The 15,173-nt window shown below is 33.5% G+C and overlaps 1 long non-coding RNA gene across 1 annotated transcript; it reads right to left on the bottom strand.

The window, feature by feature from the left end:
* Positions 1-5,757: 5,757 nt before the first annotated feature.
* LOC103588367 lies at positions 5,758-14,808 on the bottom strand. The gene is made up of 2 exons (XR_550308.1): positions 14,685-14,808; positions 5,758-9,649 (listed from the first exon to the last, which is right to left on the bottom strand). It is a non-coding gene; the product is annotated as an uncharacterized LOC103588367 (long non-coding RNA).
* Between the last annotated feature and the right edge of the window lie 365 nt (positions 14,809-15,173).

Below are 15,173 nucleotides of genomic sequence, written 5' to 3'. Positions count from 1 at the left end.
GTCAAGGAAAGAGGCCTGGAATAGATCTGGCCCTCAGGAGGTACCAATCCTGCCAACACTTTGATTTTGGACTTCTAGTTCTAGAATTGTGAGACTGTACATTTCTGTTGTTTACACCACCATTTGGGCTACTCGTTATGGCAGCCTTAGCAAACTAATACAGTACATATTCTATATGTACATTGTTCTGTTTCTATCATTATTCTTCTTAGATTATACTCTCTACAGTGTGAAACATATTTCTGGTTCTTTCTAATCTTTGCTTTTATGCACCTGTACCACATTAGTAGGTGTTAATATCCTGTAGGAATCAAAATCCTCTTGAAGAAAATGGAAGGAAAAAAAAAGACGTTCTATATTCAGCAGTTTTCCAGTTCTGAAGATGGGTGATAAAGTTGTATTTAGTGACTCTGAGAAAGAATGGACACCCAGCAGGTAGTTTTACTTCTTTTGCAGTTGCCAGTTACTTGGGGGGATTACTTCTTGTCCATTGTGCGATGGCTTGATGGGACAGAAAGACAAGCCCACATTTTTTTTTTCTTTTTTACAGTTAAGAGGTGGTGACATAAACCAAGGGAAAACTCTTGGGTTCTCTCTCCTGGGCTCTGAATCTTGATTGAGATGACATAAGGATGAAAAGATAGTTGGTGACCATTAACTTCGGCATCAGTGACCTGAATAAACTGATTATTTCCTGCTACTAGGACTTTTGTTGAGCTAAGTTCTTTATCATTTCTACCAGTTGGCCATCTCTTCACTATCCTACTAAGCTCCTTTTCTATTTAAAACAGGCAGACTAATGTTGCATTCATTTTCATGAGGACATATCCAAAGTTTATAAACCTTAAAATCTATCCACTTCAGCTTCATACAAACCTAGATGCATGTGTCCGTGATTCTTATAAATTTTTGCCATTCTTTGACTGATAAAATACAAGATGTGGAAATATAAAAAATAAAATGTATAATAACTATTGTAGGCCAGCACAGATACTGAGGTGGAAAATGGTTAATTTTATCAGGTTCAGAAAAATTTTCCTGTCAGGGATATTTGTCCTGGAGTGTTGATATGATGATTCAATCACATACATTTCTCCTGCCAGGCAAGCCAAGAGCATTTTAACCAGGTTTTCTGATCTAGGGGGCAGGTAAAGAGTGAGTTTATTTTTAAAACTTTGAAAGTAAAAGTGGCCGCTGTAAATAATATGCTGGGACTATATGTATAAAACAGGACTGTCCCAGGAAAACAGAGACTATCCCTGACAAACTGGAGAGCTTAGGCAGGTGCCAGCTTCTGAGCCTCCTGCTGTAAAACGGTCATTGCAATGGACAAGTAGATCAATGATTGGAATCACTCAGTGTTGGAAGGATCCTGTGACTCATCTCTATTGCCCTTTCTGAGCATCAGGGGTAGGGATGGGGTAGGGGGCCAGTACTTAGGACATATACCAAGAATAGCTACAGCATCTGCAAAATGGGGCCTCCTGGCTTAGAAAACCTCCTAACCAGTTGGAACCAGCAAACGCTAATTAATACAATGACCCCTTCACAATATAGAAGGGAATCCCAGTATGTACACTTACACAGCAAGTGGACATTTCATAAACACTTTTAATCAAGATGTTCAGGATCAAGGCAGTGTGGAAGTTAATGAGTCAGCAGTCTGCCCTGCTTTGATTTTTAGATAAATTTCCAACATCTTACTACATTGTGTATCATATAGTCTTTACACTTAGTGACTAATTAAATGCTTCCTTTTATATAGCAACAGGTATGATTGAACTTAAACGCTCATATATTTGAATAAAATTATCCCAGTTTTCCACTGTCACTAGCAGTCTTAGGGCTACTTCTTTACTGTACTCTTTTTGTATAGGGTCTAGGCCACATTATTCAGCACTAAATGTTATACCATATCATATGATCATTTGAGTGTGTGTTAGATCCAGGTGGGTCAGTCTTATTCAGTTTGATGACACGGATTGCTTTTAATAAATCTACTGTATTTTCCATAGAGTATACCTATGGTGTGGAGCACTTAATATGGGCCTAGAAAATATACAATCAACTGATTTTATAGTAGTGTTTAATGTCAATTTGTGGAAAATTCATATTTGGCGATTTTGCAAAATCAAATAAATGGATTTCTTCAAATAGAACAAATTGAAATGAATAATCCAGAATCTGTTCTCACATGAGTGAATTAAGGTTCACTCAATGAATGAATCAGTGCACAATGTTTTTCTCCTTTAAGATCTAAATTATCCAAATATTTATTTTCATATTTGCCTTTGTTTTGGTTTTAGAAAAACTGCCTCAGGGCTTGTACATAATTACAAATTCTTGTGAAAACAAGTAAACAGTATATTCTGGGGAAGAAGTCTTTTTTCATTTGATTCTATTTCATGATTTTCTTAATACTAAATTTCAGAGGTAAGCATGTTAGATAATTTGAATGGCAATTTTATAGGTTATTTGTAGTATTTACTATTTACAACTGTAAAACAAGCTCTTCATGCAACAAAAAGTCAAAAACAATGAATACGTTTGGAATGTATCTCATTTCAGCCTGGTATTACATATTTGAGAAAAACGAAACGTAATAATAGAATCATCTCTTTTCACATGCTGCCCTTTCAATAAGAAATCATAAGTTTAATTCATACTGAGTCAATCTAAATAAGGCACCTTAATCTATATGTGACTAAGTACCATATTTCAAGAAAGATTTTGAAAGGAATTTATAAGAGATTTGGAAAGCCATGGAAAATATTCAATTTCTGTTTTAATTTAGGAAGTTTTTAGTGTTTAAACCAAAAATGTGGTGACAGGATACTGAAGAGAGGCCCAGTTTATCTTGTTATCCTAATTTCACATTGATTATATACTGTTACTAGATCTAGCACGTTTCTGGTTTGGAATTTTATTCTGAAAAATGTTATTGGAAGTTATCGTTGTCCTAGAATTTAACTTAATATAGCTTCAATCTATTTGTGTCTTTCAGATATGTTAATCAAATCTGTCGATTTACACTAAAAAACATGAGTACATGAGATCAGATTATTGTTTGATGTTGCTTTTTTAAAGAGGATGTTTGTGTTTGTTAACATTTACTTAAAATACTGAGTGATTTCAAAATACCTAATAAGCTGGTTATTAAATCAACTTTTTCCCCTGCAACAATTATTGAGGCTATGCAGAAATAGTGTTTATATACGATGTTTATCTTTTATAAAAAAATAAAGCTATTAAGCTACAGTATAAAATCAAGGCCAACTTATTAGTAAAGGTACTACAATTAATTTAAATTAAATGATTACAAAGCATAAAGTTGCATTTTTTACATTTCGAATTCTAATATATAACAAAGTATCTCCTGGAGTGTTTTTAATAACACTTTGATTAAGAATAAACGATCTAAACATTTTGGAAATAGGTTGTTGCACAACACTGTGAATGTAATTAATGCCAATGAATTATACAATTAAAAATGGTTAAAATGGCAAGTTTTATGTTATTATATGTTTTACCGCTAGTTTTTGAAGTATAGAAACAATTGTTTAAAGAATTTAATATTTAGGAATATTTTAAGAATAAAGAAAAATGCTTTTTATTCTCACTAAAAATAAAGCATTTTGCAATTTAAAAAGTAATATCATATGCATTATCTTATTTTGTCTTCTCACCAACCCAGCCAATTCAGCTCACATTGTTAAAATTTTTATAGGACAAACAATTTTACCAGCTATTCAGAAAATTAAAATGTATATGAGAATGTCATAGTCCCCTTTGCAGAAATATGACATTCAAAAAAATTAAGACTTCTCTATGCTTTCAATTTTACTTTAAGAACCATTTTTTGCTTCTTTTGAATCATGTGACTTTGAATCTTCTATGCTTTAAAGTTTTCTGAGAACTATATAATTTTCAGAAGTCATATCTCATAGTATAAATTATGGAGGTAGTGTTTACAATTTTCTGAAGAATTTGTTGAATTCATTTGTTTCTTTGGGGATCATTAAGCCATACCCTTCTCCAATGGGGGGGGGGGACAAAAAAAAAGCAAAGTGGTACTTAAGTCATTTTGACTTCTAAATGCTTAAAGATTCTTGAACAAAAACAAAAACAAAAACAACTCACGGTTTGCTGTTGCTGTTGTTTAAATAGTGCTTCATTTCTTTTTAGACTTTTCTATAAGGAATATTCAAAAATGGTAAAAAAAAATTAAATAACACTGTTTCAGCAAAATGTGTCATTGTTTTAGACATTTTTGTGTTAGAAATTAGATCAGGGAAGTAACCAGGTCCAAATAGCATAAAATAGCAGGGTTTATGAATTTGCCTGTGATTACATGACATCTTGACACAATGACATTTTGGTTTTGTTATTAGCTTCAGCTTCTCATCAGACAAAGCCAAGCAATGATGGAGGTGGCAGCATAGGTCAGGTATCCATGCTGTCTGGCACACGGGAATTATTGAAATAATTTAGATATTTCCCTTCCCCAAATTTCTTTTCGATATCTTTATTGAAAGGATTAAGTGAAATAAGTTATCTAAAGAGATTAGCACAGAGAACTGGAAAAAGATTTATCATGTGTCTTGGTACCTAAGTTAACCGGAAAGAGAATGAGTCGAAATGACAGAAATTGTGAGAAGGCATTATTAAAGTGCCTTGGTCATAAATTATTAAAAATGATTAAGATGATTAGAAGGTTGTCAGAAATTTAGATGACATTTATCAGTTTTAGATGTGACACCAGAGTGATCATGACAGTCCAATATTTTCAATTTCAGGGCTTTTATTTGAGATTTAAATTTTGAGCATATTTAATTTGTTATAATCACATGAATCTCATAGCATGTTTTCCCAACCTGTAAGTATAATTTTAATACAAGTGAATTAAAATTTTCTTCCCCATAGAAACATAAATATAATTTTAGAATGGAAGTAAATAAGAATATTGAAGTTCATATGCAAAAAAACCCTACCTTACATATGAATTCATAAACCATAGCTATTGTATATACACTTTCAATTGACATTTTAAAATCATCAATATTTCTATAAAGCATCCACTAGCCTAATCAATTTTCTCTTAAACTATACTTTTCCATAAGTGGTTCTTTTTAATATGCCTTTCTGAGTGAGTCTGTTTTTTAAAACAAACAAACAAACAAACAAACAAACAGAAAAACCCCCAAGCCCTCAAAGTACTGGTTGATTTTGAACAAATTGGGTCAAATTCTTTAGTATCATGTCCAACACTAATACTTTTTAAAATACGATTTTATACAATTCTCATCAAAATTGCTCAATATAGAAATTTGCCTTTTTAAATTTTTTTACCATTATTTTAATCAATTTGTATGTTTTTTGTAACTCTATTTTCTCCCTTCTCTGTACCAAACTGCAACCAGAAAATAGTTTATTTCTTATTTTTAAATTTTAGGTTTTCTCTTTTAAGATTCCAAGTATAAACATCCAAATAGTCTTCTCCTCTGTAACGTTTTCTCATTATAAACTCTGACAATGCTGCATGATAGACAAAATGGCTCATTTTAGAAACTCCCATGGCCAAATGCTATAATTGCTATGAATCAGGCAATTCATTTCTGTCCTTTATCATATAAAGGTAAGTTGACTCATATTTTAGAATTGTTCTTTTGAGTAACAGAGACATATTTTATATATCATTCTTACCTAATAAATAGTAATCACCAGCAAATGTTAAGATCACATAGTAACAAGTCATACTAACAGCAAAAGAAATTTATTAGAAAAAATATTTGGCTTAGACAACAGAATCAACTGTGCTATTACTATTATTATCACATCTTTTTTTTCCCCCCTTTTCTCATTACATAGCATTTATGGTTGGTGGGATTTAAATAACCTAAAAGCTTTATGTGACTACCAGATGCTTTAGTAGAATAGGTGAACTTTAATACGTAAGATTTCAAAACTATTTAGGCACAATAAATAAAGTATATCCAAATGGTAAATAAAAATGTTCTAATTCTAGCTCCCTCAACTGAATTTTTTTTTGTCCATGGGTAAATTATTTAGCATTTTTGCTCACAGTGTCTTCATTCACGTCCTAATCCCTAGAACCTGTGAATAAATTATCTGGCAAAAGGAATGTGGTACATGTGGTAGTTAAGAATTTTCAGATGGGGAGATTATCCTGGGTTATTTGGGTATACCCTAAATGTAATCACAAGTGTCCTTATAAGAGCCAGGCAGAGGGAGATTTGACTACATTAGAAAAGGAAATGTGATCATGGAAGCAGAGACTGAAGTGATGTAGCCGAAGACAAGGAGTACAGCAGCCTCCTGAAATGGAAGAAGGGTCAGGTTCTCCCCTGGAGCTTCCAGAAGGAACCAGCCTATGAACATTCTAGTTTTAGTCCCTTAAGGCTCATTTTGGGCTTCTGAACCACACAACTGTAAGAGGATAAATTTGTGTAGTTTTAAGTTACTAAAGTTGTGGTAATTCATTACGTCATCTCTGGGAAACTAGACCTCTAAGATTCTTCTGTGATTTGAAAAAAATGTTCTGCACTGTCAGCTTGTGGATTCTTACTTTGAAGCAATTTTTATAAGCACAACTTAAGAAAAATCATTTTTCATTGCTTATTTGGAAAACAATATTTTTGTTGTAATTAATTAATCTGTGGACTATATTAGCATGTCATAATCAGGAGGCAGCAAACAACAGTAGAGATATTTGTTTTAGTTACTTTTATCAAGTGGAAGGAAGATCTTATATCATTAATTGATTTCTACATTTGAGTAGTCAGCTCAATTAGAAATTAAAAACACAAGAATCTTGCAGAAATCAGCTGCCAGATTTATTAATCTACCTGAAAATAAAAACATAAAAATACAACCAAACAAAAAGTGGAGTAAAACAGAACTTTAAAAAAAAAATGCTTTTGATACATTTCCCAAAAGAGTTGATAATGCAATATTTTGAACCCTTCTGTATTGAAAATATATTTAATGTTGGCCAATTACTTAGTTCTGTGAGTCACTACCTTAAACACCAAAATATATAGTTTGTCTTTAAATATTATATAATTAATACCATTTCTTTCTTTGATCTCTTAAGATACCTCATGGCCCAATCTTTCCTCACTGACTGACTAAAACTAGAATATTTAAAAAATAATAAAAAGAAGAAAAAAAAGAAAAAAGAAAAAAAGAATCCTCAATATGATCTTCATTTAGAACATATTTTAAAGACCCACTTAACATTTCTCCTTCAATTTCACCAAATATCTCAATCATATATCTCAATTCTCTTTCCAATAAAACTTTCAGTGAATATTTTAAAATCTCTTTTTATTCTAAGTGCTGTAAATGGCCACATGAGCATAGTTGGGGAAAAAAGTTCTGATTCTTAAGGCATACTTATTAGCCCATAAAGGGCCAAATAATACGTGATGTATATGTAGAATAATCATTCAAATCACAGGTTATATACATATTTTGAATGGGAATATGTTTTTTAGCAAGATTAAATGTGAATAGTATCGATTTTGGTACGTGGGTTTCCTAAAAACTATTCCATTTAGAGAAATGAGCTGTGATCTGTGTAGTGTTAGAAAAAAAATGAGTAGTTGGGGTGAACACCTTTAAACAATCTTTGCTGTGCTCATCATGAAATGCTTTTATAGGTTTATTTTGGCTTTGTGTTTAGGATTTTTTTTTAAACATTTTGCTAGAGATTAAAAAAATGTTGTTCCTGTAGGGTATCGATGAATTAAACAAAATTCACATTCTTTGCTTGAATCTTGTTCCGAGCTATTCAGAGATATTATAACACCATTTACTTATGGTTTTTTCAAGGTGAATGGAACAGCATATCCTCCTTTCAATATTTTCTCCAAATGCAAAACAAAAACATAGCAAAAAACTTTAAAATTCTAAACCTTTAAATCTTCTTTCAAACAATCCAATCACATTTACAGGAGTGTCCAAAACAAGATAATAGATTATATCAGTGCCAGCACTATGTCATATAGCAACTTCCTCATATTCTTTGACAGTTTGTAAATGATTTTCCTTTTCACCAAAAGTTACAAAAGTTTCCACAGTTTTCCTTAGCAAGCTGAAGCTTACTCTTCATTTGTCAATGTGCATAAAAGCTGCTTATAGCATAGCATGGTGTAAGCTGTTTTTTAAGCAATAAATGGTTTGAGTCATCTATTTTGTCCTGAAATGCTATCTGTAGTTAACTGCATTGCTTATAAATGGTCATAGTAAATTCAGCATGAAAGAGAATATTACAGAAAAGACAGCAGCAGAAGCATTAGCATTATCTAATATTTATATATGTTATCAACATAACACAGCAGTAAAAGGTTTAAATGCATATCAATGGGTACCATGTCTAAAAATTACTATAGTACCTATTTAGTGTATTGGATATTTTTCTTAAAGAATGCTTGCTGTAACTAGAACAGCATAATATGTGATTTAGTACAGTTAATTCTTATTGATTAAATAATGTATTTATGTACTGAAGGAAGTGAAAAGAGACAGATTTTTTTTTTTGCTTCATCGTGATCCCAGATTTAACATTTAAGTGAAAATTCCAAAGGACCATGACATGTCATTATTTAACTGAAATGGGTTTCAAAATATTTAAAAGACAATATGATCTGTATCTAAACAACAAGGTGGCACCAGATACGTGTAATGCTACTGGCCTGTGACTCAGTTGGTAGCCAGAGTCCAAAACTGTGCCCCTCATTTACAGTTATAGTGATTACTCAACTTCAGAGAGAATTACTCATTTTATGGTTATCCCCTGCAAGTCATATATAAAGCAAAACAAAACAAAAACCAGCAAATGCAATCGCTAAATATCTTTTTACAAGAGGTGCAAAAAACAGTCATTTCTAACAATTAAACTTCCATTTACAGTAGATTGGGTTTTTTGTACACCTGCAGAGACTCAGAAATGACGGGGGGAAATGCCCAAGGCAAATAGTCTCCAAGTGGATATTTACACAATGTGAAATTAACTGTACCATAGACACCCAGAGAAAATGAACATTATCTTATGTTGTTATGAAATCAAATAGACATGATATAGCTTCATCATACTTAAAACCTGTAGGACCCCATCACAAGCCTAAGTAAAAAGTAATCCCCAAATCCCTCTGCCCATTCACCCATTATCTTCCTGCTACATAGAATAAATGTTTAGATTACTCCCACCCACCCTCAAATAAAGTGCACAGTCCATGGCAGACCACAGAATAATGCAACAGGAAAAGCCCCTTTTTGTGTATTATTATTTAAAAATAAAATACAAACAACAAAAATAAAATAAAGATTGAAGAGAATCAGAGATACTCCGTATCTTGCAGAAAGAGGAAAAGCACGAGCACACCCTGCTTGACTGTCACTTGTGTTAATATACATAGCCTTCGTTGTAGGGGTGGGGGTTGCAGCAGCCCCCTTCTGGCATGTAGGCCATGCTCTCATCAAAGTGAGACAGAGGCACCGTGTCCTCCTCGTTGATGTGACGTTCCATATCTGTCTTCAGCAGCGGGCGCTGATTATCTGGAAAGGCCATGGAGAAAAGGGCTTCTGGATCACACACAAATTTGTAGACATATCTCTCTCCAGCCACCTAATGATAACATGGAAGAGAAAAACCCATCCTCACCATCCCCAGATGGGGAAGGACAGGAAAGGAAACAAAACAAAACAAAACATAAACATGGTTTAATATACCAGAAAGGAGATAACAAAAGAAAAAAAGTAACCAAGTAATAGATACACAGAGAAGAACAAAGTCCTCACTTTGTGGAATAAACTACAGTTCAATCAAGAGAAATGCAAAATGTTGACCTTGAATAATAATTTATTCATTCCAGGTACAGCTAGAAAGCTCAGCAGTTTGCTTGCTTTTATATAAAGGTAAATACACTGTTATTTTGAAAAAGAAATCACTGATTTAATTCAGGTACTCCACATCGACATGTTTTTCCTCTGTTTTGAAAGGGAATATCTATACTTGTAAAAACCTGGAGCTTTAAGGCACAGTGTCTTCTTAATATGACATTTCTGAAATGGTGGAGAAACTAAACTTTCAAACCTTTAAAGAAAAATGTGTTTTATTCCTAATAAGACTAGGCTAGTGATTCACTAATGCACAGAGTGAACTGCTGCTTGCCTGCTGCCTTTTTTCTTTTTTTCCTGCACTGTTTTCATCTAAAAAAAAAAAAAAAGATACATAGCCTTATTCAAATGAAACATGAATCAAGAGGACAGTATTATCCTGGGTACATCACTTTTAAAAATGAAGGCAAGACGCATTAGGCAGAACTTAAGGATGTGTGCAAAGCATCAAATTGAAGTAAGAGGTGTAAAAAAGTGAACAGAATTTAAAATACACAATGTGTAGGGAGGAAATGAGAAAACGATATGACAACTGCCTGAAATAAAGGAGGAGTAGCATCATTTGTAGGGAATGACATTCCCAAACTTAAATTCTGAAGAGGAATGCTTCTCTAGAAAATGATTAACAGTTGAGTGAGACAAATATCTCTCCCATTAAAAGATAACGCTGCGAGGCTCAAAACCCATCGGGGTGGTGGACAGATAGAGTTCTTTGCATTTAGTTTGATATAACTCTGTGTGTGTGTGTGTGTGTGTGTGTGTGTGTGGTGTGTGTGTGTGTGTGTGTGTGTAGAGTTCTGTAATTTTAGAAAACACTCAACACCTCTGTGTTTCCTCATATCAAAAAGGCATTGCTAGTTGCTCTGTGATGTAGGGGAACAGAGTTCTCATGGTTTATAAACTGTATACATTTGGCAAGAAAAGAACAACTGCCAAAGAACACTGCTGCTCTGGACTCAGATTTACAGCATTTTGGGCCCTGAATTTGAGTAAGAGGAACCACTTCACAGAATCCAAATAATATGGATATATTTGGATTTGAAAGAGTCAAACGTTTAGTGGTTTTTATGAATTCGAATGTGTTTCTTAATCTGCCCCTCAGTTCTCTATTTTGTGAAATGGACACAGGAGTGGCTCCTGAGAAGCCTGTAGAGAGATGGAGATGGAAGTCTCCAGCACAGCACACGGCTAACGGAGGAGCCCGATGTAAATCCATTGACTTTAGTCCTTTGTACAAAGGAAATTAAGTTCTTAAAGATGAAATGGTGAAATTACCATAAAAATAAAAATAGGCAATATCAGAAACAAATCTGAGATAATAAATGCTAGTTTTGCCTTTGTTTTCCTTTGTTCAAAATATTTTGAGAAATAACATGAAATAAACAGCCTACACGCCTCTGAGTGTTTTATAACCTGTTTGTGTTATTTGGGGCTTTGGAGAAAGAGACACTTGCTTTTGGTTCTAGACTTTTTTTTTTGTCCAACCTGTTGCTACTGGCTATAATTAGAAATGATGTGATAAATGAAAAACTTTTCACTGTGGGAAATTAAAATATATAATAAGCAATCAAGATTATAAAATCTCTTAGACTCTGCCTTTACTCACTGAAACCTTCTGTTTTTCTTTTGAATAAACATTTTTAGGGCTGCTACTATATTTATTATACCATTTTAAATGCTGCTGGGTTTAGAACAAGGACTGAAAACCAACCAAGGGAAATAATGTCTTCCATTATTAGTAAAGCAGTTACAATGCGGAAAATGCTGTACACTAAGTATTCCCAAATTGAACACTAAGATAGAAAAACAGGAATTTTAGAGGGAAGATGAATCAGAAGTAAACAAGAGGGTAGTTTTTCTGCTGTGCTTTCAAAGTCTGGGTATTTAAATCATGTTTAACTTCTAAAATTTTAAAAGTAACTGAATACTAAAATTAGGAATTATAGATTATATCATCCAAAATATAAATACTGTTAAAATATTGGTATATATTTTTCTAGGTATTTCTAAATTTTGAAATAGAAGTACACATATGCCTTGCCCATAAGGTATAACAAGCATTATTCCACTGTTTCTTATTTCTTTCATAACTACTGAAATTAATTGCCAGTTTTTAATTTTTTTACATGTTGAGACCTCCTACTTGGTTATTTTTATTTTATGTGCTAATCTTTTAATTTATATTTTTACGCCACATATACCCATATAAAGTCTTAAACCAATGGACAAATTCGTTCATACAAATATTTTCCCCTACATGTTGAAATACATAATTCCATATCACAGGGTTTTTTTAAAAGAACTGCATACTTTTCCTCTGAATGATGATACTAGAATTTACTTAACAAGCAGACTGGTGCATATGTTAACAGGTAAAGATGACTAGGACAGGGCACTCTAGGAAGAACATGAGTGATGCATTGAGTCAAGGTATGTCAGGGAACAGCAAGTAGAATGCTCCACATGTATCAACAAGAAAAGTAAATGTTGTGAGGGGCATTGATTGTTGTGCTAGGCACATTTAGAAAACACGTTTGCATGTTTGGCTATGAAATGACCTGCCCTTTCTTACATTACACAGTGACATCCCAAAAGGTCTGCCACACAAAGCATTTTATTTTCCTTTATTAGCTGATAAGTGAGCTGTAAATAGTTTCCTTTGGCAGTTACAGCCTAATAGGGAGAAGTGTGAGGAGCAACATTATTATCTGTAGTTCAGTGTCAATGTCATTATGTGATAGCATTTTGCCTTATTAAGTTATTAAAACAAGAGGATACATAAATGGAATAAGGATAAGAGGATAAATAAATGGGAATGTGGAAGCGGTGATAATAGTAGTAAGTTTAAACACATTTGAGAATATTTAAGTCTAGGCATGACATCCTGGAGATACCCTTATCAACCACTTTATCTAAAAGGTGAGGTATAATAAGGAACTTTATAATTCTTAGCTTTCTGTGAGTGCTCCCTTTAATAAGGGACTTACTTAATAGTCAAGACACACAGGGCCAAATATGCCTTCGCTAACCCTGACTTCAGGATGTGAGATGCATTAAGAGATACTATTTACTGGAGACTTTTATTGTCCCAGTATAACACAATGTAGCTCAAGTACATTACTTCATTTTAAAATCACAGCAACTTCTTTTTTTTTTTTTTTTTTTGTCTTTTTCCGTGTCCGGCAACGGGATCGCAACCCTCAGTGTTGCCCCCGCGCCTCGCTCAGCCAGTGAGCGGGAACCGGTCTGTATGTGGGATCCGAACCCTCGGCGGGAGCGCCTCCGCGCTTCCCAAGCGGCGCACTAGCGCAGTGCGCCACCGGGTCGGCCCTAAAATCACAGCAACTTTAATGAGGTAAGAATATCACTATTTAGGAGAAGAAGAATCTGTTCAAAATGTGAACCCATGAGAAGCTAGTATTCAAAACTAACTCATGATTGCATTATCTTTTACTGCTGTGCAATATATTGCCCAGGGAAACTGCTGAGAACCTACAGTGACAGCCCAGCAGGTGTGTCCCTGCACTAGGAAGATGCTAGTGAAAATGAAGGAACGGGAGGTATTTGAAAGGACATGGCTACAAATGGGTGTGGAGAGTGAGAAAAAGAAAGGAATGAAAAGTGAACCCAGGGTTGAGCTGGAAAAGACAAAAGGAGCAGGTAGTGTACAGTTACACATTTTGAAGGTGAGACTCAGGCAATAGGAAGCAATTGAAAATCTAGTTCAACTTTATCTTTCAAGGATCTTGGAAGTTGTAACATCTGAGCTGGCAAATTCCAGAGCACTGATTCCTTATGTTCCAGGAAACTCAACAGTGCTATTTCCCTCTGTTCTATTGTTTCATGTGGCAACTGGTCTTGTTTTTCTTGGTATAAGTATGGTGACATAAAAATATGTCATAATCTATAACACATAACTATGTTCATGAACCCCCAAATAAACAAAGGATACATAATAAAACTGTAATGTCTGCAATGGATAAATTATAAACTTGGTTCACAGTTAAGGCAATTAGATTTGAATACCCATACAAGTCTAAAGATATAATAATAACAAATATTCATGTGTTTTTATTTATTCACTGATTCACTGTGTTCTTCAAAATTTTATATTTTATTGTAAGTATAATTCATTTGTTTTATCTGTACACTTTCTTAAAAAGCTACTTTCAAATACTAAGGGAAGCACATGTGAAATAAAATATATTGAACTTTGTTCTACCAACCAAATAAGATCAAATACTTATTTTTAATAAATGATATAAATGTTAAACTGTCAAATAAAAGATTTCAGGCAAGAAAAAAAATGTTTTTACAAATGAGAATAAAAATGTTATGAGTCAGAACAAGAAAAAAAGTAAGAATTAAATTAGTCTAAGATTCTTTATTTTCAGTGGAATCTACAAACAAAAGCTTTCCTAAATTATGTAATTGTGCAACATGCTACAGAATAACAACTTCTGGAGATACATAGATTAGGTGCAATATTAATATTGAAATCACTTTTTTTTTTAACCATGTGCAGCAAAGGAGGAACTTCCAAAAAGCCTGTTATTCTGTACTGAATATTATTACCCGTTTGTCTACAATGTCCATGAACTTATAAATAGAAAGGCTTGTAATACCAAAACCAAAAGCTAAGCATTTGTTAAGATGAGTGAAAACCTTGCTCCAACAATGCAGTGATGTGTGGCTTTTAAAGTATGATGTGCGGATTAATGTGCAGCATTTTAATGAACTTTAATGCTGTATTAGCTGCTCACCTTTTGCATGATTCCCTTCTCGTAATAATAGCGGAGTGAACGGCTAAGTTTATCATAGTTCATAGCTGGCCTGTTTTTCTGAATGCCCCAGCGCCGGGCCACCTGTCACCAAAACAGAATTACACTGTAGTGTTAAGTATTAACTTATCAGCATACTGTATAAAAAAAAAAAAAACAGTTAATTAATTATTTCCAAATCCTCCAAAACATGTCCAAGTCAAAGACATAAGAAAAGTAGCAAAAGCTTTCGTGATCTGAATTTCCTGTGTCCTGGTTTGCTTTTGAAGCCAGGCGTGCAGTGATCATTCTGAAACATCACAATAGAATTCTTTGTCACTATTGTTTTGGATACAAAATTAAATGGATATAAGGGAATGTGTTTACAATGGGAATGAACAGGCTGTGATTCACCAAAATATGGCAAAAGTTTTGTATTCTGAGATATGCTGTAAAGTTGGAGGGGATGTTTTCTCCTTCTTAGTTTTTTAG

This window comes from Galeopterus variegatus, unplaced genomic scaffold (genome assembly GCF_000696425.1).
Source record: "Galeopterus variegatus unplaced genomic scaffold, G_variegatus-3.0.2 Scaffold31, whole genome shotgun sequence".
In the NCBI taxonomy this organism is placed as follows: domain Eukaryota; kingdom Metazoa; phylum Chordata; class Mammalia; order Dermoptera; family Cynocephalidae; genus Galeopterus; species Galeopterus variegatus.
The sequence above is the reverse complement of the archived record's forward strand: the minus strand, read 5'-3'. Positions and strand labels throughout refer to the sequence as shown.